Source organism: Mus musculus, chromosome 11 (assembly GCF_000001635.26).
Source record: "Mus musculus strain C57BL/6J chromosome 11, GRCm38.p6 C57BL/6J".
Classification (NCBI taxonomy): Eukaryota; Metazoa; Chordata; class Mammalia; order Rodentia; family Muridae; genus Mus; species Mus musculus.
Window position 1 is genome coordinate 20,921,748 of NC_000077.6, and position 23,139 is coordinate 20,944,886.

Genomic DNA, 23,139 nt, shown 5'->3' on the forward strand with positions numbered 1-23,139 from the left:
CTGGCCTGTTCCTTGCTTCCTACCATGATGTCCTCATTCACCACCCCATGTATTTGGGTCAAGATCCTGCAGGGGCCCCTCAGCAACCTGCAATCTACCAACCCAGCCAAGGTCTTTCTCCTCTCCCCTACTCCCCAAAGGACGAATCACATTCTTATTTTCTTATTTGCAAGTTTGAGTGATGGGGCCTTATATACTCTCATTTTCCTGCTTTTCAATGTCCACATCTCCAATCTGTGTGTTTTCTGCTCCTTCAGTTATTCCTTCAGCCATGGTGAGTGTGGTTGCCATAGTCCTTGGATGTAATTCTGAGGTGTTCTTCATCCCCAGCAACAAAGAGATCAAATTGCAGCCTGCATTAATTATAACACAGCTGTGGCTGGCTGTTACTTAATTACATGCTGGCCCTTGACAAGTTTAGGGCCCTAGAGAATTTTTTAAGCCTGATAATCTTCCCTCATAAAACCTGGAGAAACCACAATGAGACTCTAGACCACAGAGACATTGCTTATGTAGGTCAGAGGGAACTGAGATATTTGGATAGTTAGTATTGACACCCATTTGGGTTTTTCCCCCTGAGGAGACAGTCTAGTTTGTAGCATTTTACAAATTCTTTCTTTTCTTTCTTTCTTTTGACAAGACAAGATTTCACTATGTAGCTTAGGCAGCCCTAGAACTTGAGAACCTCCTACTTCAGCCTCCGGATGCTGGGTTTGCATAAATGGGTATGTGCCATTTAAATGAGTAGCTTGGACTGGCTACATCACTCCGTGGGTAGAGTGCTTGCCTAGTGTGTCCCAAACTCTGGGTCTGATCCTCAGGACCACATAAAACCTGGCTTGGTAGTGCACCTCTCTAATCCAACACTGGGGAGGTAGGTCATTCTCAACTGCCTACATGGTAAATTTGAGGCTAGTTTTAGCTTTATTAGACCATGTCAAAAAATTGTCAGTTTTATGTTCCCCCTTCTCCAGGAACTCCAAACACAGATCTCTTGATCTGTGGGACAAAGGTTAAACCTTGGGTTTCTTCTCTTGTTTTCCTGTCTTTCCACTTCTGAACCCTGCCATTACCGGATGTAGGTTCCTGCCTATCAGAGAAGGGATCTAAAGCCCCTGGAAACCAAGGGCTTGGGAAACAAAGTAGTCTGACTCCTGGAGTTCCGCAATTCTTCAGAAAAAAAGAGCTGGTGTGAGTTCTTGGGTGGCCCACAAAACCCCAAGATAATGCACCTGCAGACCAAACTTGGTTGGCGGAGAATACAGCCTGCCCTTTGCAAGTGAATGTGATCCTTTCCTTTCCCTGAATTCTTAAAAAGTCATAGAGGTGGCTGTCTGTCTGTCTGTCTGTCAGGCCTCCCATTGCATCAGCGCAGACCGCCAAAGGAGTAAGATTGAAGAAGATCCCATGGGGGCCTGCACCTCCTGGAGTCTCTCAGGAAAAAAACACAGGACTCTGTGACTGAGTTCCTGCAACAGAAGGGAGCTGTGGCTGTGTGTGTATGGAGTCATGAGGGAGGTCGCAGAGAGAGGGGATCAGCACTGATTGACAGCTGGCCTGTGCCTGGCACACGTCAGAGCCTTTGCTCACACTGAAAGCCCTGGGAGCAGCTGCAGGGCTTGGACACACAAGGAAGCAACCACTGCATAGAAGTTACCCTGGAGATCTGGACCACGTTCCCCGCTACCAGCAACTCACACTTAAGGGGAAGAATAACTCTTTACATCCCCAGTGACAATGACTGCCAGTTGTGTCCCAGAATTTCACATTTCTTTTTCTTTAGCTGCACCATCCCCCATCCACAAGAACCTTCTGTGCTTCATAAAAATTCTAAGTCTACATTCTCCAACACGATGGCCATAGATATTCAAAGTGTGGCCCCTCTGAATGAAGAATGCAACTTCGAATTTTAATAAATCTATGTAAATTAAAGCAGCCACATGTGACTAGAGGCTCCTATTTTAGACAATGAGTCTTTTGCTTGCTGCTTCCTTTCTTGCTTGCTTTGCTTGGTGCTCTACCTCTGAGCCACAACCTCCAAAGCCCAGACAGTGTATTTCTGCAGTTTTAATTCTTAGCTAGATCCATAGTCACCTAAAATAAAGACTACATTTTTAGTGGCTCTTTTGGCAATGTGGGGCCAGGAGTTGAAGAACACAGAGAGCAGAACCATAGAATTAAAGGTACCCAGATTTCTGATGACAATGATCTCACACAGTAGCATTTGACTCTAACACTAAAATCTGTGTGGAGGAGAAACTGAAACTCCATTTCATTTAAGGACCTGTTATTTTGTATGTCTGCAACACTGAGTCACCCTCATTTTCAACCCCAGCTAATATATTGTCCTCCTGTCTCTTTTTTTAAAATATTTTTTATTACATATTTTCCTCAATTACATTTCCAATGCTATCACAAAAGTCCCCCATACCCTCCCCCCCACTTCCCTACCCACCCATTCCCATTTTTTTGGCTCTGGCGTTCCCCTGTACTGGGGCATATACAGTTTGCGTGTCCAATGGCCCTCTCTTTCCAGTGATGGCCGACTAGGCCATGTTTTGATACATATGCAGCTAGAGTCAAGAGCTCCGGGGTACTGGTTAGTTCATAATGTTGTTCCACCTATAGGGTTGCAGATCCCTTTAGCTCCTTGGGTACTTTCTCTAGCTCCTCCATTGGGAGCCCTGTGATCCATCCAATAGCTGACTGTGAGCATCCACTTCTGTGTTTGCTAGGCATAGTCTCACAAGGGACAGCTACATCTGGGTCCTTTCAATAAAATCTTGCTAGTGTATGCAATGGTGTCAGCATTTGGAAGCTGATTATGGGGTGGATCCCTGGATATGGCAGTCTCTAGATGGTCCATCCTTTTGTCTCAGCTCCAAACTTTGTCTCTGTAACTCCTTCCATGGGTGTTTTGTTCCCAATTCTAAGGAGGGGCATAGTGTCCACACTTCAGTCTTCATTCTTCTTGAGTTTCATGTGTTTAGCAAATTGTATCTTATATCTTGGGTATCCGGAGGATCTAGCAATACCTCTCCTGGGCATATATCCAGAAGATGTCCCAACCGGTAAGAAGGACACATGCTCCACTATGTTCATAGCAGCCTTATTTATAATAGCCAGAAGCTGGAAAGAACCCAGATGCCCCTCAACAGAGGAATGGATACAGAAAATGTGATACATTTACACAATGGAGTACTACTCAGCTATTAAAAAGAATGAATTTATGAAATTCCTAGCCAAATGGATGGACCTGGAGGGCATCATCCTGAGTGAGGTAACACATTCACAAAGGAATTCACACAATATGTACTCACTGATAAGTGGATATTATCCTCCTGTCTCTTACACAGATGATGGGAGGAAACAAATGTCCTCGTCTAATTGTAACTGTGACTTCAAAGTTCCTGTCTTTATGCAGCTTAAGGGCGAGCAAGGGGCCTCTGCTGAGGACATGAACTGGTGCTTTCCTGTAAGAGTAAGAGAGGGAGCTAAGCACCACATATAAGGAGAAGACTTAGCAATAAGCACTACACATAAGTAGAAGATGACTGAGAAAGTAATGGTGACTAAGAAATAGTATGAAGATGGGATTAAAGAGCTGAGCAGTGGAGCTGGAGAGATGGCTCAGTGGTTAAGAACACTGACTGCTCTTCCAGAGGTCCTGAGTTCAATTCTCAGCAACCACATGGTGGCTCACAACCATCTGTAATGGGATCTGACACCTTTTTCTGGTATGTCTGGAGACTGCTATAGTGTACTCAAATACATAAAATAAATAAGTAAATCTAAAAAAAAAAAGAAGGAGGAAGGAAGGAAGGAAGGAAGGAAGAGGGAGAGAGAGAAAAAAGAACTGAGCAGTGGTGGCACTCACCTTTAATCCTAGCACCCAAGAGGCAAAGGCCTGGCGGGGGCAGAGAGGAGGGGTGGCAGGGCAGGGAGAGTAAGGATAAGCAGCTGGAACAGTTGTTCCCAGCCTTCCTAGTGCTGTGACCCTTTAATACAGTTCCTGATGTTGTGGTGACCCCAACCATAACATTATTTCCATTGCTACTTTGTAATAAGTGTAATTTTGCTATTGTTATGAATTGTAATGTAAATATCTGATATTTGACCCCCTATGAAACGGTTGTTCAATCCCTAATGGGGTAGTGACCCTCAGGTTGAGAACTGCAGGGCCAGACATCTCTGACCTTGGTACACACACCTCCTTATCAACTCAGTTATAAGACACACAAAGCTCAAATCACAAATATGCATTCTTTCCAAAGCACTTGGGCTATTTGACAGTTTTAGTAGTTTAGATTCCAGGAAAACAGGAACTTAGTGTAATTTGAGCAGAAACTGGCCATTTTGAACCTTCACTTCTGCCTTACTGACTGTATATCTCCTTAGTATTCTCACCCTCTGTCCACCATCTCATTACAAAGGGGCGAGTCTCCACTCAGCCTTGGAGTTTGGAGGAAGACTGTACTTCACTTAGATGCATGCATGTTATCTTGCACATATGTGTCCCTGACACTATTCAAAACATAGTAGGATATCCTGATAGGAGACTGTATGAAGTATGTTTCTCTGTGTCCTTCTGGGGTTAATAGTAGGGACCTGCATATGTCCCAGTTTACATCTTCACTACAAACCCTGCCAAGTAATTACAGACCAAGTGACAAAAGGAAAGAAGGAAGTGTCTTCCATTTTAACTAAGTAATCTCTCTCAGAATCTGGAAATTTTCTGATATTGGCTTCACATGACCCAAAATACTCCAAAATAATGATATTAGTTGTCGGGGGAAGAGGTTCAGGACTGTTCTCACATGAAGATCCTTGTGTTAAATTTGTGACATACTTTCATTCTGTATCTCAATGTCTGTTGAACCTGTTTCCCATCACTGTCGGGCAGGAAGGACACAAGCATTGGGTACAGGATTTTGTTGTAGGCAAAGTGTTCCAGAGAAGAAAGAATTAAGGAGCTTGTAATTTCATCTCCTAAGGCCTGTAGAGTTTTCTTTTAAAAGTTCCTTGGTGAGAACAATGGCTGCTGTATGGACAGGGATTCCCCAGAGCAGAGCCCGTGTACCACCGTCACCCATGGACAGGGGTTCCCCAGAACAGAGCCTGCTCAGCCTGCTGGCCAAACACAGTTTCCCAGATACAACGGAATAGTGAGAGTTGACATTTACAAAATGTGAGTCTAGCCAGTTTAGAGCAAGAATTGGCACATTCACACTTCAGGCCACTGCTGGCAGAGATCGGGCAGGGGAGGTTTTATCAGGAGGAACTGGGTGCCTTCATTCACCATGGTTTCTTCCGGGACAGAACAAAGGTTGCACAGTTGGTTCTATATGAGCATTTTCTCTTAACATTGTAGGGTTTTGCACAGAATTACCCAGAGGCATTAAAAAAAAAAAAAGAAAAAAGAAAAAAGAAAAAAGTAAGGTAAGTCCTATGACTGAAAAGCACAGTGGGCAAGAGGCAGACAGGAACCTCCTTTTGCTAAGTTTTTGGAAAAGACTCAGGTTTCTTCCCCTTGAGGGAAAACTGTTGCAGCACCTCAGGACATGATTAAAATTTGTTAACAATATGAACTAACCACCTGGAGCTCGTGTCTCTAGCTGCATATGTATCAGAAGATGGCCTAGTCAGCCATCAGTGGAAAGAGAAGCCCATTGGTCGTGCAAACTTTATATGCCTCAGTACAGGGGAATACCAGGGCCAAGAAGTGGGAATGGGTGGGTGGGGGAGTGGGTGGGGGCGTGTGTGTGGGACTTTTGGGATAGCAATGGAAATGTAAATGAAATAAATACCTAATTAGAAATAAATAAATAAATGTGTTTGTTTTAAATGGGACTCATACTGAGCCTGGTGATTAGAATCTTAGAAAGAGAGAAAGTATCGGGAATAAGGAGAGTAAGCTCAACCCCAGAGCACTCTGGGGGGGGGGGGGGACCACTGTGGCTGATTTTCAAAAGTCAGAGTCTGAGAAGTACTGAGGAGGTAAGCTTTGAACATAGAAACTTAGTGAAAGGAAAGAGACACAATAGAGGGCATCACAGGACCAAGAGAACAAAGGGCCAGCATGACAGGAACCCAGGGAGCCAGGAGAGCCGCAGAGGAAGTAGGGCAAAGCACACTAATCCTTGGTTGCAACTCTCCTTCTTAAAAAGTTGTTATTAACATGTGCTACTTATAATAATGCATAATGGATGTTAAGCGGACATTTTCATAATTGTGTACAATATGTTTATTGTCCTCTTTTGTCTCCCTCCTATTCCCCTTGATATTTGCCTTTGCAAACAGTTCCCCTTTTGCTTTCATAACCTTTTGGGGGGGGGGGTAAACAAATGGGTTTCATTAGCATTGCTTAGAAGTGCATGAGTGAGGGGTTATTTACTAAGAATGGGTACCAAACTAGTGGTTACATCACTGAAGAGGATATCTCACACTGTCCTAGCAACAACTATCCTCAGAGACAAGTCTCTTCTTCCTAACAGCCTTCTTAGTACCTTGCAAATCCTTAGTACCTTGTGAGCCCCTACCAACTCCATGAGGGATGATGGGCAAGCCCAATTGTGTCCTAGTCTTGTGCAGTCTGCTCCGTTTGTCATGCCCTGAAGAGTGTCCCGCCATTCCAGCCCATTCCTTGCAGCTCTTACGATGCTCCCTGGGTCTTGCAGGGTGATACAGCTGTCCCATTCAGAGCATTCAATAGTCTTTTGTTCTCACATTTGACCACTTATGAGTTTCTCTGCCCAAAAGAAACTTCCCTGACCAGAGTCGACAACAGCGCCCATCTATGGCCATAAATGCAAATGGTCAGAAGGCAATGTGATGGCACATGGCCACTCAGCAAAGCAACACTATTTTTTTTTAAATTTTTTATTAGGTATTTTCCTCATTTACATTTCCAATGCTATCCCAAAAATCCCCCATACCCACTCTCCCACTCCCCTACCCACCCACTCCCCCTTTTTGGCCCTGGCATTCCCCTGTACTGGGGCATATAAAGTTTGCAAGTCCAATGGGCCTCTCTTTCCAGTGATGGCCGACTAGGCCATGTTTTGATACATATGCAGCTAGAGTCAAGAGCTCCGGGGTACTGGTTAGTTCATAATGTTGTTCTACCTATAGGGTTGCAGTTCCCTTTAGCTCCTTGGGTACTTTCTCTAGCTCCTCCATTGGGGGCCCTGTGATCCATCTAATAGCTGACTGTGAACATCCACTTCTGGCAACACTATCTTTTAAAGTTCCCTCTGGACAGTGATACAGGCACACAGACTTTCTGTAAACAAGCTTTTCATAAAGTCTGTCTTGAAGCCTGCAAACCCAACTGGTGTGACTCTCCCTGCCCCATCCACAAAGCCATTCATCTGCTGGTGTGACTCTCCCTGCCCCATCCACAAAGCCAGTCATCTGCTGGTGTGACTCTCCCTGCCCCATCCACAAAGCCAGTCATCTGCTGGTGTGACTCTCCCTGCTCCATCCACAAAGCCAGTCATCTACTGGTGTGACTCTCCCTGCCCCATCCACAAAGCCAATCTGCTGGCTTTGGACTATTCACAGGAGCACAAAACAAGAACAGCACTGGTAACTGCTTCACAGAAACTATGGCCTCACTCTGACACTTAGCTTCAATCTGCTTGCTCAAGGCATTTTCCACAGAGCTGTCTCCCAAGCTAGCCAAGGGGGAACATTTTTACTCAGGCCCCACCCTGAGGAGGAGCAAAGCAAAGTCAGTGAACAGAACTGTCCTGATGCACACATTAAACCCAGAAATAGACCAAGAATTGCAGGGATCCATGCAGGTCCTCTTGGCATCCTTTCTTCAAGCTCTACTGTGAGTCTGCCATGGAGGACCATTACTTTGCTGACCTGATCATCTGCCAGCTACTTGACCAATCACATTACTTCATAGTGGGTGGAAGCGTCCAGTTGGCCAGGAGCCCTCCAAAGCTAAAACAAGTCTACTTTCTACTATGTTGAGCTTTTAGGCTCTGGGTAGCATTTTAATATACCTGAGCCCCAAAGGACACCCTTAAAATAGGGACAATGTAGACAGTAGACATGACATGTGGATTAGCTATTTCTTGCATAAAATGAAAAATGTCCAAGTCTATTTTTCCCCTTTCTGGGCAGCTGACCTAAACAAGTGAGGGTGCTATAAATGTCTTTCAAGACTTGACTTGTAGAATTTAATTATAAGTAAGATGACCAAATAGTGTTTTTGAACTGTGCCTTTATCCCAAAGTGCTCAGAGTCCTCTCAGCTGCTAGCTTGTATCGGGTGCTTTCTTTGTTCTGAAGTCCCCTTGGGCACCTGAGCCTTGGGTATCAGGGTGTGTGGGTGTTACCTGAGGGAGGAGCTTTCCCAGTTGGCTTTGGCAAGGCCTCTGTTGGCTGGGCCTTGACTCAGAGGCCTTTTCACATGGCTGTGCTGGCTCCACCTGGTGCCTTCCTGCCAAAAGCCTGTCCACTGCTGTCATCTTACTCCCAGACTCCCAGGTGCCCTTGAGTGAAGTCAGCATCCTGCCAGTCGGGAGAGGGCCCCCTCCCTGCAGGTGCTCTGCACCTGAGCCTGCCCTCAGCAGACTCTCCACCCCCAGTGTTCCTGATCCAGGGCAGGACAGGCTCAGACTTGTTCATGAGTCTGCTTTGCTGTGCTAAATCACACAAGAGGTTCTGTGTGGTCTCCGGGTCCCTTTAAGATTAAATTTCTGATTCCACAGAAAAGAACTTGGGGATTGAACCTAGGATCTTGTACATGGAAGGCAAGTTCTCTATCATTGAGCAACATCTTCCTAGACTTTTGAGTTAAAAAATTTGAGACAGAATCTTGCTAAACCGCTGGTTTGGAACTTGTGATCTGTCTGCTTTGGCCTCCCTGATAGCTGGATTTCAGGTCTGTGGCACCGGGCCCCCCATAAAATAGATTTTAAGGTGAGGCCTCCCATTCCAGTTCAGACTGTGGCAGACAGCATGATTGTGTCCCTTTCCCTTTTCTCCCTTCATTGGCCTGCTAACTCCAGTGCCTAGCACTTACATACCCCCTCCCCCAGTAACAGAAAGAGGAAGGAAAACTGGAGAAGAATACAGCCTTGTTGGGAAATATTGCTCTTCTTGTTATGATCTTGACCGTCTCACGGCTTCAAAAGGACTACGGTTCCATGTGAGGTTTATTGGGAGAGAAAGAGAGAAGGGCAAGGTGGTAGCAGAAAGAGAAGGGGAAAAGAGAAAGGGAGAGATCGGGGGGGGGGGCTTTCTTTATATATGGGTGATGTTGTAATCATGGGTAAAGGTGGGAGTTGAGCCAAGTGGATTCTGGGAAAATAGTGGCTGTTGCCTTGGCAATAGGTGTTTGGGTTCTGCCTATGGGATGTCATGGGTTTCGGTGGTCCTGATACCAACACTTCTTCAGAGTCACCCTCCTCCTCCCCATTGTCATTAGGCTCTGCCACTCATGGGATCCAGATAGGAGTCAATCCCTCTAAGTTATCCTCCTCATTGTCATTAGGCTCTATCACTCATGGAACCCAGATAGGAGTCAATCCCTCTAAGTTACATTGGGTGTTTCTTAGATTTTTGGAAATCTAGCAACATCTCTGCTGATTTACAATCAAGGTGACTCAGGAGGTCCCCCATCCAAGTTCCCCATGTGGCATACAAAGCCTCCTGCCATTGGTCCTTCTTGCCAGCTCAGCCCTCTCTTCTCACTGTGTCATCAAGGTCACAAGATTTGTTAGGCTACCCAGACTGGTCCTGTTCTCTAGAACCCAATTTGAAGGCCACCTACCTACGTTAGGCTCTTTCCTATTGCTAGGGGAAGGAGTGCCCCTTCATTCTCCACCTTTGAATGGAAGATGCCTTCATGCCTTGAGCTTTCTTCAAAACTCCTAACACACATATACACTAGAGAGTTATTCAGCCATAAAGAACAAAACGAAGTCATTTGCATAATTGTGGAGGAACTGGACATCATGTTAAGTAAAACAAGCCACAGTCAGAAAGCTAAATATCGCACGTTTGTTCTCACACATGCAACAGAGATTGTGAAACATGCAAATGGCAGAGTAGAAGGGGGACTGTTTAGGATGGTGCCCTCATGGAAATGTCACTGTGGACTTCATTATTTTGCATGCTAATAAAAAACTTAATGATAAAACAAGCAGATTAAATTTTCATGTATGAATTATTTCTTAGTATTTTGTTACTTATTGACAATTTTGTATTCAGTTGTCATAAAATCTATATTTTTAATAAAATCACATTTTTCACTTTTAACATTAAAATTTTAATTTACCTAGAATTATTTTTTTTGGCACATGTGTAAAGAGAATCCAATTCATCTCGCATATCTTTCCCTTTCTCATTTTGGTGTGACTAAACGAGATTCCCCAGCTTTCTAACTCCCTGTGTTCTTATATATAACCTTTTACTTATTCTATGACTTTACATCTAAACTCACTTCTAACCCACTGATCTCTGTTTATTTGTTGGCCTTTTACTACCCTATGTCTCAATTGTGATCACCTCCTAGTGATGAGTAACTCCCCATAGCACTTCATAGTGATGGGTAACTCCTCATAGCGCCTCATAGTCATCAGTAACTCCTCATAGCACTTCATAGTGATAGGCAACTCCTCATACCCCTGCACAGTGATGGGTAACTCCCCATAGTTCCTCATAGTGATGGGTAACTCCCCACAGCACTTCATAGTGATGGGTACCTCCTCATAGTGATGGGTAACCCCTCATAGTGATGGGTAACCCCTCATAGTGATGGGTAGCTCCCCAAAGCTATGGTAACTCCCCACAGTAGCTCACAGTGATAGGTAACTCCTCATAGCACTTCATAGTGATAGGTAACTCTCCATAGTTCCTCATAGTGATGGGTAACTCCTCATAGTGATGGGTAACTCCTCATAGTGATGGGTAACTCCTTATAGTGATGGGTAAATCCCCATAGCACCTCATAGTGATGGATAGCCCCTCATAGCATTTCATAGTGATAGGTCACTCCTCATAGCACCTCATAGTGATGGGTAACTTCTCATAGCACTTCATAGTGATAGGCAACTCCTCATAGTTCCACATAGTGATGGGTAACTCCCCATAGCTCCTCATAGTGATGGGTAACTCCTCATAGTGATGGGTAACTCCTCATAGTGATGGGTAACTCCTCATAGTGATGGGTAACTCCTCATAGTGATGGGTAGCTCCTCATAGTGATGGGTAACTCCTTATAGTTCCTCATAGCAATGGGTAACTACCCACAGCACTTCATAGTGATGGGTAACTCCTCATAGCTCCTCATAGTGATGGGTAGCTCCTCATAGTGATAGGTAACGCCTCATAGTGATGGGTAGTTCCTCATAGTGATGGGTAGCTCCTCATAGTGATGGGTAACTCCTTATAGTTCCTCATAGCAATGGGTAACTACCCACAGCACTTCATAGTGATGGGTAACTCCTCATAGCTCCTCATAGTGATGGGTAGCTCCTCATAGTGATAGGTAACTCCTCATAGTGATGGGTAGTTCCTCATAGTGATGGGTAGCTCCTCATAGTGATGGGTCACTCCTCATAGTGATGGGTAGCTCCTCATAGTGATGGGTCACTCCTCATAGTGATGGGTAGCTCCTCATAGTGATGGGTCACTCCTCATAGTGATGGGTAGCTCCTCATAGTGATGGGTAGCTCCCTTTCCCCCTAACCCTGAAAGACCCTTTCTTGCTCTTGTCTACATTTTGTACAATGCCGATGTTTTTCTGCACAATATTCACAAAATCCTCCTGAGAGACTTTGATCTCATGATTTTGGGTCTTCTCATTTTAAAATATAACTTTTAAAAAGCCAGTCTTTCTCCGTGCTATACTTTAGTATCCGCAAAAGACTGGACCCAGGCCCCTACATGTATAAGAATCTGTGGTTGTTGGATCTCTTATATAAAATTGGCCAGTTTTGCACATTATCTATGAGTATTTTCCTTTATGCTTCAAGCCATTTCTATACTGCACCCAATATGTAAATTCTATGTAAATAATTGTATGATAATTCATAAGGAGTAGTGGCAAGGAAAACATCTCTCTACTGTTCAACACAGACACAACCATCTTGGACCTACTACATCCTGCATGCCAACAATTAAGTAAATTTTTTCAAGTATTTTCAATCCTCAGTTGATATGAATCTGTAGATGCAAATGCCATTGACAGAGTGAGCTGACTAGTACCACAGTGTAGAATCAACCTTTTACAGATAATGTGTATTCAGATTTGCTTTTAGAGACTGGGTTACTGGTTAGCCAAGGATAGCCTGGACTCACTCTATATCCCAGGCTGTCCCTGAACCTATGGTAATTCCCTTGCCTCAGCACCCAAAATGTTAGGATTACAGGAAACACCATACCTAGCTCAATTTACAACTTGCCTAGTCAAAGTACAAGTTTCATTTCTGAGTTTTCCACTTTCTTCTGACACTTAGCAATTCTTTTTACTTGGTTTCATGATTAGTTATGCATTACAAACATTCTATCATAGTTTGTCTAGAAGTCAACTGTCTGGAATGACTGAAGGGCTTCCATGGTTATTGTCCCTGGTTTTCTCATAATACCTAATCTAGTTTTTCTTATTAACAGAGCTTCAGGAAGTGACAGAGAGCTGCTGCTGTTGCTGCTGTTGCCCTCCTATGGCTGACCATGGCTACCTGGGTACTCCTCATCCTTCCTTGGGGCTCGTTATTTATTTAGGTTCAGCAAGGGCTGGCTACCTCTACCTCGTGGGTACATCATTACTCAGTTGTCTCTCAAGAGATGTTTAACAACAACAATATAAATAATGGACATATGAAGGCATGAAATTAAGTCTACATAAATTTCCTTGTTACTTCCTTCATGGGTGAAAGAATTCAGACACATCTATGGCCACAGCCAAGAGCAGAATTTCTCTGGGCTGCAGACCACAGTATGCCACCCCCTTCCTTCTCTTTCTTCATAAACAAAAACTTCCATTAACTCTGGAAGGTATCAGACAAATGCCCATTGTGCTGACCTGGCTTGACCCCTTTCAGAAAAAACTGCATACTTGTTAGAAATAATTTGCAGAGCTGTGATCCCAGCCAGCAACTGCACTCTGTGTTTTGCAAGCTCCTGCTGAGTAAAAACAAAACAAAACAAAACAAAAAAATGGTAGGCTTAATCTCATTGGTGAGAAAGTCAGACAATTTACATATAGTCCACAAGGTTCTATTGCTGGCTGACTGTGCAGAAAAACTCCAGGCAAACAACTTTTGTTCTTGGGGAGATCAAACTCTTACAGATTCACTCTCCCCTCCATCCAGGATGAGAAGCTAGTGCATAAGTTAGAAGGGTTTTCTAACAGAGGAGGGTCAGCAGAGGACACTTCACAGAGAACAGAAGTGAAATCAGATACTCTGACATCTTGAAGGGATCAGGAAACCAATACATTAAGACAGAGGTGGAATGCTGGGCTCTATCTCAGTGACCCTGAGCTAATTTCTGCTCTGTGGATTTAGATCTGCATTTGGTGCCAGAATGGAAGTCTCAAGATGTCCATGACATACAGGACATACCCAAAAAAACTGTACATTGTGACAAGGTGATGAATCCTGGTTAAAAATGATATTGCAGCGGAAAGTGAAAGAAACGGAATGACCCATTAAACGGAGACCACTTGGTATTTGGAAGGGTGGAGGCTGAAGACTTGTTCATCTCTTGTCTCCCAGAGAAAGAAAACGGTCCCCAGCCTGGAAAGAGAATGGTGGGTGGGTTTCAGAAATCTCTGGGGTTCCCAGGTAAGAGCATCCCTGCTTCTTTACAGGTGTTTCAGAGAAGCCCAGTGGTAACAGGGATGGAGTGCTACAGGCACAAGCTGCTAAGAACTGAGCCTTCCACTACAAACACCAGAAGCCTCAGCCAAGAGTCGAAGGACATCATCCCTAGCTTGGAACACTGAACACGATAAGAGGGTGCCCCATTGTGTTGAAGGCTCAGGAGCCCCTGAGAAAGTTCTGTCCTGTGTAAGATCCCTAAGGTTTCCTCATGACCAAAGGGACACGTTCCCATCCTAGTCATGAATAATGATATAAAAAGTAGAGGCCCAGGCTAAGATGTTGCTATAGTTTGACTGTCCCTACCAAAACTCATGTTGAGGTTTAATGCCCATTGTGAAGTAATAGACAGTGGGGACTTTAATAAATGACTAGGACACAAAGACTCAGCTTTCACGAATAATGTTAAATACATCCTTCTGTTCACACATTAATGGTTCTCTCAATAGTAAGTCTGTTGTAATATCAATCTGACACTGGATTTTGTGCCCTGTTGTGAAAACTTTCCCTGGGGAAACAAGAACAAATATTTATGTACCCTAGAGAAGGCAACCATGACAGACCAAAGTAACAATTCCACCTGAGTCTCGCTTGAAGCAATGAGTTTTCTGGACTTACTTATGAACATGGGTAAGTAGTCATACTACTGAAAAATCTCACCCCAGCATAGATATGACATCTCCACAATTGCACAGAGGAAGTCCCTCCTTCAGTTAGCTTTCAGTATACTCTCATGCCCTCCAGAAACCACAGGACCACTGTGCAGCCATAGGATAACTACAGCTGGGAAGGAGGGATAAGGAGCAGCTGAAGTCTCAGGCAGAGGCTGATGACTCTCTCCTCTTTCTAAGAGGACTACAGGTGTGATCACGAGGGTTGCTTGCAAGTAGACACAGCTGCTTCTGATGAAGATGGTAATAACTATTATGCACTCCCCTCCCCCTCTCTCTACACACACACACACACACACACACACACACACACACACACACACACACACACACACACACACACACACACACACACACACACACACACACACACACACACACACACACACACACACACACACACACACACACACACACACACACACACACACACACACACACACACACACACACACACACACACACACACACACACACACACACACACACACACACACACACCCCCCCCCCCTGTGCTATGCTGAGACTATGCAGTTCCTACCAGTAAGAAGATCTTCACCAATTGTAAGTCCTGGACCTTAAGCCCTCCTCATTTCCACAACTATGAGCTTGATAATCTTTATACTTTATACATCATCGATCTTTGCTATTCAGTTATAGCTACAGAAAGATTTAATTTGATATAGACTGTCTCTGTATGAAGTACCCAAGTGTGGCATTTGTAAACACAGCACCTTTTCCCTTCATGTGTATATGACGGGCATTAAAGCTAGTAATAGCTTCTTGGCACCCACCTAATCCCCTTGTTTGATTCACCCATTTCCTGGATAGGGTTGGGGGAGGTCAGATTAACAGAAGTAGGAAGCAGGAAGAGGTGAGGTCTATCTTGCTGCATGAGTAGCCAGGGCAACACAATATGCCCAATTGTGCCCAGTCACTGCCATACCAGGGTGGTGCTGCTGCCTGCTGAACCTTAGCTAGGGAGTGGGAACCATGTAAGTTCAGAATGTCTAACAAAATCCCCCCACAATCCCTACTTCTGTTATAGCCACCAGAGCCATGGACCTCACCATGTCTTATTCTCCCTTGTAACTTAGGCCTTGCCTTTTCCATTTTTTCCCTAACATACCTCCCAGAACCTCCTCCAACTTCAGCTAGGTAACTCCTGCCAAACCTTTGTACCTTAGCTTCCTCCCTGGATGGTTTTTTTCTGATAGATATCATGACTGTGCCCATCTAGTCCCCAGGACATCACACTGTAGCAATTTTACATTTGATGATTGTCCACTACATATGAGAATATGGAATTCCTGTCGGGCAGTGGTGGCGCATGCCTTTAATCCCAGCACTTGGGAGGCAGAGGCAGGTGGATTTCTGAGTTCGAGGCCAGCCTGGTCTACAGAGTGAGTTCCAGGACAGCCAGGGCTACACAGAGAAACCCTGACTTGGAAAACCAAACCAAACCAAACCAAACCAAAAAAAAAAAAAAAAAAAAAAAAAAAGAATATGGAATTCCACGTGCCCAGCCCCGTTCCTGGCACCTTGAAGACAGCCAGCAAATATTTTCAGGTCTTCAAGCTTGTCCTGGAGTCCTGAGTGTAAGCTGGCAGCCAGCACTGGGGGATAGGGAAGGACTAAAGAGGGGAGGATGTGGAGTCAAGGGTTTGGAAGATGTGATCAGAGTCAGAACTCAGAGAAAAGGGAGCACTGGGAGTCAAATGCTGAAAGCCAAGGTCATACTGTAAATGCATTCTTCTTAAAATAAATGTAGCAGTAAGCAATCTGGTAGATGTATTTCTTTACCTTATGTTAGTCACCAGTCACCACAGAGAAACAATATTTATTTAAAACCACACCTCAATAGCTAAGCATTTACATGATCTACCTTAGCCTTCGATGGTCATCTGGCTTCCTTCCAGCCCCGTCCCATGATATTTGCATATTATTCTTGGTCTGGCTCTTGGGGCTTCAGGTGTGTTCCCATGATCTCTCTCCGGACCCCTTCCTCATGACTCCAAATCCTCCATCCTCCCCGATGATCTGAATCTCCCTCTCTCCCTCCTTCCTTTGGTTGGTGGACATCCTTCCCTGTTCACTATTCTGCTCAGCAATTGGGTGATCAGCATTTATTGACAAGGCCGAGAATAAATGGTAAGAACCCTTTCACAAACTTGAGACAGGAGATCCTTGGTATAAGCATTACACTGCTGTGTCCAGATTGAAACAAGATATGAAGGGAGAGAAATAGCATTTGAATAACGCCAGGGTAGACATTACACAGTGTCCAGAAAATCCATTATGCCTACATCATTCAATGACAGCAATAAAAGCAGACAGAGGCAGACTGCCCAGGGAAGTGTCCATAGGCAGACAGCCTTTAGTGGATGGACACTGAAGAGCAAGCAGATGGAATGTACATAGAAGCTGTAGGTCTCAAGACTAGCTGACAACCGGCGAGGGTAACTTTTAAAATGCAAAGACCCTATGTCTCACTTTTAGAAATTCTGGCTATCTATTATTTTTATCATAAAGGCAAGCTGTTGTAAGTTTTAAGGAGAGTGTGTGTGTGTGTACTCGCTGATTATGTGGATAACAGATTGAAGTTAGACCATTTAGAAAAGCATTAGGCATACAGAGAGGAATAGGAATAAGATTGGGTATTTTGCAAAAACATCATATTCCTTTATGTGGTAGGGCTGGGAATCACTATTTTAAAAAACAGTCCTTAATTTCAGCCTCACATTACCTGGGGGAGCTTTAAAAACTGTTCACTTCATTCCCAGAATAGCCAACTTAATTGATCAGGGTGGCCTATGGATGGGAGCCTTCAAAGCTTCTGCAGTGTAAACCAGAGCTGAGAGCTGCTGAGCTCCCACAGGAAACCTGAACTCCATGGACCAAATGGAGGTCCCTTGAGTACACAGCAGTCCCTTGAGGTGGTTTGTATTGTGTTGTGGACACAGGAACTTGTTAGACATGCACGTGGTTGGGATTTTAGGAAGGTTTCCTGGGTGATTCTTGTGTGCTTTTAAGGACTGTGAAGCAATGTTTCCCGAGCAGTAATTCTTGAGGTGATTCTTTGGCACCTCAGGTCAGCAGGGGCCTTGTCAGAACTTGACATTCACCAGCCACTGAATCAGAGGCCCTAGGAAAGTGCCATCCAGGTGATACTGGCTACATTAGCTGGACATGGCAGCTAGTGCCAGAAATCCTAGTACTTCAGTCTGAGGCAGGGAGTTTGCCACGAGTTCAAGACAAGCTGGGCTACACAGGGAGTTTCAAGTCAACCTGGGCTACAGAGAAAGATTCTATATCAAAACAGACAAAAATAAACAGCACAGGCTGTGTGCATGTGTGTGACTCAGTTGTCAAGTGACTGTTTTGAAATCATTAAGACCTAAGAATCCATATTTAAAAAATTAAAAAGGCTGTTGGCATGTCTGTAATTCAGCACTGGGGAGACAGAGATAGGAAGGTCCCTGGAGCATGCAGGGGAGACAGTCTAGCAGACAGGGCTCTAGTCGGATTGTTAAGCTCCAGGTTCAGTGAGAGACCCTGGCTCAAAACAAAACCAAAACCAAAAACAAGCCCAAAACCAAAACCAAAAACAACCCCAAAACCAAAACCAAAAACTGCAAATAAAAACCAAAAGAAAACAAACAAAAAAAGTGAAGAATGAAGAAATCACACTATATCAACTGCCGAGCTGTACACACATGTGAATTCACACATACATACACACATACTTCTCACATGCATGCACGCACACGTGTATGCACACATGAGTATGCCATACCCCTTACATGCATGCACACACATGTGCATTCACACACATGTGCATGCATACCTCTCACATACATGCACACACATGTGAAAAAAGAACAGCAGCTTGCAGATTGCAGGGAGTGTGTTTTGTCTCCAGGAGTCTCTCTCTGATCAGCATGTTCAAATTCATCACTACTGCTGGAAAAATAACTGCCGACGGTCAGCAGAAAAGTAAGACCAATTAATTAGGCATGTGGTTGAGCAACTGCGCACCGAGGCAGTGTGAGGGGATGCTTGGTGGGGTTCCCTGGTCGAAAATAACCTACCTCACTGTAGACCTCCCCTCCATCACAACTTCATCCTTTCCCACCTTCCTATTTCCAAACTCCAGTTAACTTCTAGTTATTTTTTTTTTTTCAGGTGTACTCAACAAACCTGAGGCAGGATCATCTGGGAGATCCTACACCCATTCTGAAACCTACTGAATCAGGTCCCAGGTGAATCCTCTTTAGCCTCTATGATGCCCTTCAAGGTCTGAGATCCCCTGGGGTAAAGTTAGGGAAAATGGATGGGACAGTAACTTGACCAAAAAAAGTTAAATTAAAAATTTTAACTTTCTAGATCAACCGGACAGTCACACTTGTTTGGGGTATGTGGTCCTGGTAGCTTCTTGTACATATGTAACAACTCCCATCAGCGCATAGGAGCATGTAAGTGTTTACAAGAAAAAACATTGTTGCTTCTTCTGAAACTCTGCTACTCAGAGTGGGCGAGAAACCCTGGAGCATCAGTCTCATTTAAGACAAACAGAAAAGCTTGTAAATGATGGCTCCCAGGCTAGCCCCAATCTACTGATCCAGACTTCCAGACTTCCAATTTCAACATAACACCTCAGAGATTCTTTGTCCTGTTATAGTGTGTGTGTGTGTGTGTGTGTGTAAGTACAACTTTAGGGGGTAGTCCATTCTCTCTTTTCATTGTGTGGGTGGTCAGGTCATCTGGTCTGCTCACAATCTCCTTTACCTCGGAGCTGTCTCACAGATCCTCATTTGCACGTGATAGTTTGAAAAGTATTGGTCAGTATGTGTGTGTGTGTGTGTGTGTGTGTGTGTGTGTGTGCGTGTGCGTGTGCGTGTTTATAGGGTGGAAGGATGAAAGAAGTCCTGGAGGAAAAAGAAAGCACAGATTATAAAAGATTCATCTTCACTAAAGCTCAGGTTCACCAATCCTCAGGCCCTTGGGACAGTGAGTTGGGGATGATCATGCACATCCAGACAGGGTGCAGGGATGCTGACTTGTTCTTCCACTGGGCTTGGCAGTTCCAGGCACAGTTGCAGGTCCCTGTGTTGCTCTACAGCTCAGCTAGCCTGGGCTTCCTAAGAAGGTTTCCACAGCTGCCACTGCCAACTTCTTGGCTCCTGCTCTTCTATCTCACCCTGCAGAAGATCTGTAGACATGGATACAGATTCATCCAGGCTGATCAGGGCTGTCTTTCAGAGTGGCAAGACTGGAAAAAGTGGTAAGAAAACATGAGTTACCCCACAGGAGGTCCTTTGGTTGAGAGACACATTGTTGAGAGAGACAGAGGGGAGATGGGTGTGGCATCCCTTTGGCATCTCTAGTCTCCCCAGGCTCCCTGGTCCCCTCTGTTCCGCAGTGGGCCCTGGCTGCCCTCCACGGCTCCTAGCCCACTCACACCATCCTTCCTCTGAACAAAGCCTGCCTTCAGACTCTGCTCACAATGTGTGGCTGGCCAGGGCCAGAGGCTAGCTGCAGCCAGACAGGCCACTTAGCCAGATGCACGGCTTTGTCTGCATGAACAGCAACTAGCATTTCCTTTGTCTGGGGTCTGTTGGTTCTGAACAGCTGGGAGTTGCTCAGGTGGCCTCCGAAGCTTTCCTCAACCCTGCTAACACCCCTACCCACCCACCCATTTCCCCGTTCTCTTATTTATTTATTTATTTATCTATCTATTTGCTTTTTTCTGTAGTCCCCCCTTCTTTTTCTTTCTTTCTTTTTTTCCTGTATTTTTTATTAGATATTTTCTTTATATACATTTCAAATTTCAAATGCTATCCAGAAAGTTCCCTATACCCTCCCCCCACCCTGCTCCCCTACCCACCCACTCCTGCTTCTTGGCCCTGGCATTCTCCTGTACTGGGGCATATAAAGTTTGCAAGACCAAGGGGCCTCTCTTCCCAGTGATGGCCGACTAGGACATCTTCTAATACATATGATGCAACTAGAGACACGAGCTCTGGGGGTACTGGTTAGTTCATATTGTTGTTCCACCTATAGAGTTGCAGACCCCTTCAGCTCCTTGGGTGCTTTCTCTAGCTTCTCCATTGGGGACCCTGTGTTCCATCTTATAGATGACTGTGAGCATCCACTTCTGTATTTGCCAGGCACTGGCATAGCCTCATACGAGACAGCTATACCAGGGTCCCTTCATCAAAATCTTGCTGGCATATACAATACTATCTGGGTTTGGTGGCTGATTATGGGATGGATCCCCGGGTGGGGTAGTCTCTGGATAGTCCATCCTTTCATCTTAGCTCCAAACTTTGACTCTGTAACTCCTTTCATGGGTATTTTGTTCCCTATTCTAAGGAAAGAATGAAGTATCCACCCATTGGTCTTCCCTCTTCTTGATTTTCTTGTGTTTTGCAAATTTTATCTTGGGTATTCTATGTTTCTAGGCTAATATCCACTTATCAGTGAGTGCATATCTAAGGACTTCTTTTGTGATTGGGTTACCTCACTAAGGATGATAACCTCCAAATACATCCATTTGTCCAAAAATTTCACAAATTCATTGTTTTTAATAGCTGAGTAGTACTCCTTGTGTAAATGTACCACATTTTCTGTATCCATTCTTCTGTTGAGGGACATCTGGGTTCTTTCTAGCTTCTGGCTATTATAAATAAGGCTGCTATGAACATAGTGGAACATGTGTTCTTATTGCCAATTGGAACTTCTTCTGGGTATATGCCCAGGAGAGGTATTGCTGGGTCTTCCAGTAATATTATGTCCAATTTTCTGAGGAACCTCCAGACTGACTTCCAGAGTGGTTGTACAAGCTTGCAATCCCACTAACAATGGAGGATTGTCCCTCTTTCTCCACATCCTCACCAGCATCTGCTGTCACCTGAATTTTTGATCTTAGCCATTCTGACTGGAGTGAGGTGAAATCTCAGGGTTGTTTTGATTTGCATTTCCCTGATGATTAAGGATGTTGAACATTTTTTCAGGTGGTTCTCAGCCATTCGGTATTCCTCAGTTGAGAATTCTTTGTTTAGCTCTGTACCCCATTTTTTAATGGTGTTATTTGAATTTCTGGAGTCCAGTTTCTTAAGCTCTTTGAATATATTGGCTACTAGTCCCCTATCAGATTTAGGGTTGGTAAAAATCCTTTCCCAATCTGTTGGTGGCCTTTTTGTCTTATTGATAATGTTTTTTGCCTTACAGAAGCTTTGCAATTTTATGAGGTCCCATTTGTCAATTCTTGATCTTATAGCACAAGCTATTGATGTTCTGTTTAGGAATTTTTCCCCTGTGCCCATATCTTCAAGGCTTTTCCCCACTTTCTCCTCTATTAATTTCAGTGTCTCTGGTTTTATGTGGAGGTCTTTGATCCACTTAGAGTTGAGCTTTGTGCAAGGAGATAAGAATGGATCAATTCACATTCTTCTACATGATAACCACCAGTTGTGCCAGCACCATTTGTTGAAAATGCTATCTTTTTTCCACTGGATGGTTTTAGCTCCCTTGTCAAAGATCAAGTGACCATAGGTATGTGGGTTCATTTCTGGGTCTTCAATTCTATTCCATTGATTTACCTGTCTGTTGCTGTACCAGTACCATGCAGTTTTTTTTTTTTTTTTATCACAATTGCTCTGTAATACAGCTTAATGTCAGGCATGGTGATTCCACCAAAGGTTCTTTTATTGTTGAGAATAGTTTTTGCTATCCTAAGTTTTTTATTATTCCAGATGAATTTGCAAATTGCCCTTTCTATCTCAGTGAAGAATTGAGTGGAATTTTGATGGGGATTGCATTGAATTTGTAGATTGCTTTCGGCAGGATAGCCATTTTTACTATATTAATCCTGCAAATTCATGAGCATGAGAGATCTTTCCATCTTCTGAGATCTTCTTCAATTTCTTTCTTCAGAGACTTGAAGTTCTTATCATACAGCTCTTTCACTTCCTTAGTTAAAGTCACACCAAGGTAGTTTATATTATTTGTGACTATTGTGAAGGGTGTTGTTTCCCTAATTTCTTTCTCAGTCCCTTTATCCTTTGTGTAGAGAAAGGCCATTGCTTTGCTTGAGTTAATTTATATCCAGCTACTGCACTGAAGCTGTTTATCAGGTTTAGGAGTTCTCTGGTGGAATTTTTGGGGTCACTTATATGTACTATCATATCACCTGCAAATAGTGATATTTTGACTTCTTCCTTTCCAATTTGTATCCCCTTGATGTCCTTTTGTTATCGAGTTGCTCTGGCTAGAACTTCAAGTACTATATTGAATAGATAGAGAGAAAGTGGGCAGCCTTGTCTAGTCCCTGATTTTAGTGGGATTGCTTTGAATTTCTCTCCATTTAGTTTGATGTTGGCTACTGGTTTGCTGTAGATTGCTTTTATTATGTTTAGGTATGGGCCTTGAATTCCTGATCTTTCCAAGACTTTTATCATGTAGGGGTGTTGGATTTTGTCAAATGCTTTCTCAGCATCTAATGAGATGATCATGTGGTTTTTGTCTTTGAGTTTGTTTATATAGTGGATTGTGTTGATGGATTTCGTATATTAAACCATCCCTGCATCCCTGGGATGAAGCCTACTTGGTCATGATGGATGA

General features: G+C 44.0%; 1 long non-coding RNA gene across 11 annotated transcripts in view; it reads left to right on the plus strand.

The window, feature by feature from the left end:
* Gm32293 overlaps positions 1 to 23,139 on the plus strand; it is a 49,103-nt gene that overhangs the window by 4,451 nt on the left and 21,513 nt on the right. For 4 of the 11 annotated variants that reach the window (XR_872295.3, XR_872290.3, XR_872293.3 and 1 more), the window contains exons 2-6: positions 12,633 to 12,704; positions 13,834 to 14,473; positions 18,700 to 18,776; positions 18,901 to 18,989; positions 19,599 to 19,798. This is a non-coding gene — a long non-coding RNA (predicted gene, 32293). Of the gene's footprint in view, positions 1 to 12,632; positions 12,705 to 13,528; positions 13,612 to 13,833; positions 14,474 to 18,361; positions 18,511 to 18,699; positions 18,777 to 18,900; positions 18,990 to 19,598; positions 19,799 to 23,139 lie in introns of those variants that run through there. The other 7 variants (XR_872298.3, XR_872294.3, XR_872292.3 and 4 more) reach the window with 6 other exon arrangements.